The sequence below is a fragment of the Octopus bimaculoides genome, chromosome 28, assembly GCF_001194135.2.
Source record: "Octopus bimaculoides isolate UCB-OBI-ISO-001 chromosome 28, ASM119413v2, whole genome shotgun sequence".
Lineage (NCBI taxonomy): Eukaryota > Metazoa > Mollusca > Cephalopoda > Octopoda > Octopodidae > Octopus > Octopus bimaculoides.
In genome coordinates this window covers 6,542,459-6,547,195 of record NC_069008.1, presented here as the reverse complement: position 1 = coordinate 6,547,195, position 4,737 = coordinate 6,542,459, and the positions used below count along the sequence as shown (strand labels likewise).

Genomic DNA, 4,737 nt, shown 5'->3' with positions numbered 1-4,737 from the left:
ACAACCCCTCCCTCATCATCCCACTCTGGACCTATTTGGCCAATTTTTTCTTTTTTTTTTTTTGCACTTCAAAACCATGGGAAGATTTTTTCGGTAGATTTTTTTTATTGTTAATATTTTCAGAGAGAAAAGTGAGTGATTTAAGGGTGATTTGGCTGTTGTTTCTAGCACACCCAAAGACAGCTCTCCTCGTTTCTTTATCCCTTACGTATGTATTGATGTTTCTCAATAATGGATGGATGGATGGATGGATGGATGGATGGATACAGGCAGATATATAAACACAAGCTGAATTCAACCAGCTTGCCATGAAACTACGTACCAACGAAAGAAACAATTAGATTGATAGACTCAGATAAAAAGATAGAAGAAAAGTGGTAGAAAAGACATTAAAAATTTGGAAATATATCATCTGTGGAAGATTATCGATAAGGCTGATCCTACTTACAAATATATTAAACTGGTCAAGTTTTGGAAGATTTCTTTTGGAATCTTTCCGATATTATTACTACTCAGATCCCTGAAACATCAAAGAGAGATAATCAGAAACAGTATTGAGCAGATGTGTGATAAAGGATTCAAAATAATAATTCAACATTGTATGGTTTAACACAAAATATATATTTAAGAGATTTTCATACAAAATAAGAACGCTTGATCAATATTGATATTAAATGGAGTACCATTGCGTGGAAACGAGTATGTACCACTCAGAATAGCGAAGTAGAAGCGTAACGACGAAATAGAAGCAGATGAGGCTGGGACAACTGGTAAAGGAAGATGAAGGGAAGAGAAAGAAAAGAAGAAAAAACTGATGAAATAAATATAGAATGTGTAAAAGGAGAGATTGATGATTAGAAAGAAAGTAAAGCACAAGTAGTAGTAGTAGTAGTAGTAGTAGTAGTAGTAGTAGTAGTAGTAGTAGTAGTAGAATGAAAAAAACCCAGTGTAGAAAGTGCAGAAGATAGTTAAAAAGATGTTAAAAATGTGGAAGAAGAAGGAGGAGGAGGAGGAGGAGGAGGAAGAGGAGGAGGAGGAAGAAGAAGAAGAAGAAGAAGAAGGAGAAGAAGAACAAGAACAAGAACAAGAACAAGAAGAACAGGAAGAACAAGAAAAAGAACAAGAACAAGAACAAGAACAAGAACAAGAACAAGAACAAGAAGAAAGCTCGAGTTTTTGTGTGATTTTTGTGTAATTTTTTCTTTCTTCACGTATTTTTTTATGTTTGTACTATATAAATGTATAGATATACCGCGTGCACCAACAACATTGTCACGCTCACAAATTCTTTAAACTTTTTAAAACCAATAAACTTATCGATCTGCAATTTTCGATATTTTCCTGATAGGACAACTGGCCACACTGACACCAGTTTTTGTAAGAATCAGTGAAATACCCATTAAAATATTTAGCAATAAATGGAACAGGCTGAAATTGTCTTGTGCCAGCCATACCAGGCCTTCAGTAATGCTCCATCTTCAAAATCCATCAAGAACCATCAAGAGAATTGTGAATAAATTTGAGAAAGAAGGAATAGAGGAGATGAAAACTGAATTTGGAGGTCATAACCGCAAGAAGCATCATTATATCAATCTGAAGCTGGGGAGATCAATCAGAAGAGATCCAACTCAATCCATAAGACGCTTAGTACGTGAGAGAGGAGTTTCAGCCGTGACAGTTCAAAGAACGGTGAGAGAAGACTTGAAAATGAAATCGTATGTGAGACCTATGAAGCAACATGTTACTCCAGGACAAAAGGTTTGAAGGCTGGAGTGGGGGGGGGGCGAAGATGATCTGGAACAAAGTGAAACACAATCCCTCAGTGATCTTTTACACAAATGAGAAGAATTTCACCCAAGATACGCACACAAACAGACACAACAGCCGCGTTCTGAATTCAGCTTCTCATAAGTGAGACAAAAATGTCATTTTCAGGAACAAAAACCCTGAAACGGTGATGATTTTTGCCTGCGGGACCTCTGATTGTAAGAAGATTCCATTGACCATATTTGAGAAGGCTGAGAGTTTGAGACGAGTTTGTTATATTCAGGTTTTGAAAGATGTAAAGTCCTGGATTCATTCTGAATATCCTGAGGCAAGAGACGAGGGAAACACCAATAAAATCGCTAAGGACTTCAAGTTTACGTGCCAGCAAGATGGAGCTCCTTATCACACAAGTACAGTGGCTCAAAAATTTTCAGAGGACGGGTTTGAAAACAGGTTTTGGGATAAGGACACTTGGTCCCCTTCATCACCTGATTTGAACCCTTTAGACATCAGCGACTGGAAAGAACTGATCAGAAAAACTTGTGAAAATCCCCACAGTAAATCTGCAAGCCCTCAAAAACTCCATTGGTAGGACGTAGGTGGAGATCATTCATAAAGAATTCATCAAGAAAGCTTGTGGCGCATTCAGAAAGAGGGTTGAGGAAATCATTGCCAAAAGAAGAGCAACTCTTGATGCCTAACAGGTAGAATTTCAGCCATGATTCTCTCTGGCACTTTAAAATAAAACCTTAAGCTTCCGTTCGAAATTTACTCCAATCCTTTATGAGCACCCAATCCTGAGCTATAGTTAATTGTTTCTGAAAATGTCATTTTTGCCAATGGTCAACTTCATCGCGATTCTTTTGTTGGGCTTGGAGAATAATCCAACATTTTGTCTTACTCAATGTAGAGTCCAATAGTGTTAGAAAAACGTCTATTAATTCCATTAAGTTATCTTTAAGCATCCTTCAGATACAAAGGGTCAAAATTGAATCTAAAATTTGAACAATTTTGCTGATATACCCGGTATATGAGGGTGTACGTGTGTGTGTGTGTGTGGACAAAAAGAGTTAGTTACGATTTGGGGTAATTATATGATGCTTTGATCGCTTTTGAGAGATTCATGAAAGATTTGTTTACAGAAAATTGATGCTTTTATATAAGTATATGTGAGTTTTAAAAAATCTGGAATTGAATTGGGAAGAAACGATCTTTTTTATTTTGAATTTATATGTATTGATACACGCAGGTGCGGCTGCGTGGTAAGAAGCTTGTTTCCTAACCACAAGGTTCCGGGTTCAGTCCCACTACGTGGCACTTTTGGCAAGTGTCTTCTACTATAGCCTCGAGCCAACCAAAACCTTGTGAGTGTGTTTGATTGACGGAAACTGGAAAAAGCCCATCGTATATGTGTGTGTGTAAGTATTTATCTTTGTGTGTTTGTGTTTGTCCCCCCGCCATCGCTTGACAACCGATGTTGGCGTGTTTATATCCTCATAACTTACAAAGAATAAGTCCTGGGGTCGATTTCTCCGACTAACACCCTTTAAGGCGGCGCTCCAGTATGGACGCAGTCAGATGACTGAAACGAGTAAAAGAATAAAAAAGAATATATATACGCGTGTGTGTGTGTGTGTGTGTGTGTATTTTTGTGTATGTGTATGTGCGTGCGTGAAGTTGTATGTGTATGCGATGAATAAAGAGAATGAAACAGAAGAAAGAAAGAAAGAAAGAAAGAATGGAGTTTTTCAGGGATCGTTAAAATTGCATTGTATTTGGGTTACACAACTGTATGAAGGGGTCTTTTGGGCGATAGCTGAAATTAATGACAGTCCAAAGAGTCGGCTTTTGTACATATGGTGAGTTGTCATGCTACCCAACTGTAAAAATAGAATCTATCAAAATGCTTTGAAAGCCTTTTAAAAGGCGTGTGTGTTTAAGTGTGTGTGATCAAGTGTGTCTGTATGTGTGTGTGTGCGTGCGTGTTTGTGTGTGTACGTGTTTGTTTCTGTGTGTCTGTGTGTGTACGTGCGTGCGCTGTGTGTTGATTGCTTAAGTGAATTTTTCCAGTTATTTTAGTAATTGTAACGAGAATATTCTTAAAAATAATGGTTTCAAATTTTGCCACAAGGGCAGCAGTTTTGGGGAAGGGGTCAAGTCGATTACATTGACCCCAGTCTACATCTGGCACTTATTTTATCGACCCCGAAAAGATGAAAGGCAAGGTCAAACGGAATAATATTATTAAAAATAATATCCAGTACTAATCTGATTTGGTTCATCTGGTATGCTAATTTTTTTTTTAAATAGGGATTTCTCATGTGATTACAAATGTATTTTTCTTTTTTATACGATTAGTTTACGCAAGAAATTCTCGATAAAATGTAGTTCCATTGCCTTCTGGTAATTGGATCATCCCTTGGGCAATCGTCGGAGGGAATGATCTTGAATTTGCTGTTTTCACATATTTCCAGATGCTTAGAGAATCTTACGTAGTTCGCTTTTTCTGATGTGTTGTCTGTGGATTCTTGCACATTAATAAAGGGATTTGTTGGTTTCGCCATTTAATTTTCTTTGTATTTGGGGTAGGTTATGTAGCATATTCTTTTATTCTTTTACTTGTTTCAGTCATTTTGACTGTCTCCATGCTGGAGCACCGCCTTTAGTCGAAGAAATTGATCCAGGAATTATTCTTTGTAAGCCTAGTACTTATTCTATCGGTCTCTTTTGCCGAATAGCTAAGTTATGGGGACGGTTGTCAAGCAATGGCGGGGGACAAACACAAACACACAATTATATATATATATATATATATATATATATACGACGGACTTCTTTTTAGTTTCCGTCTACCAAATCCACTACCAAGATTTTGGTCGTCCCAAGACTATAGTAGAAGGTATTTGCCCAAAGTGCCGCCCAGTGAGACTGAACCCGGAGCCATGTCGTTGGGAAGAAAGCTTCTTACCA

At 37.5% G+C, this 4,737-nt stretch overlaps 1 long non-coding RNA gene across 1 annotated transcript in view; it reads right to left on the bottom strand.

Annotated features, from left to right (window-relative positions):
• Nucleotides 1-4,737, bottom strand: part of LOC106870254 (uncharacterized) — a 14,312-nt gene that overhangs the window by 7,917 nt on the left and 1,658 nt on the right. Inside the window, exon 2 of the long non-coding RNA XR_001409507.1 lies at nt 449-520. This is a non-coding gene — a long non-coding RNA (uncharacterized LOC106870254). The remainder of the gene's footprint in view (nt 1-448; nt 521-4,737) is intronic.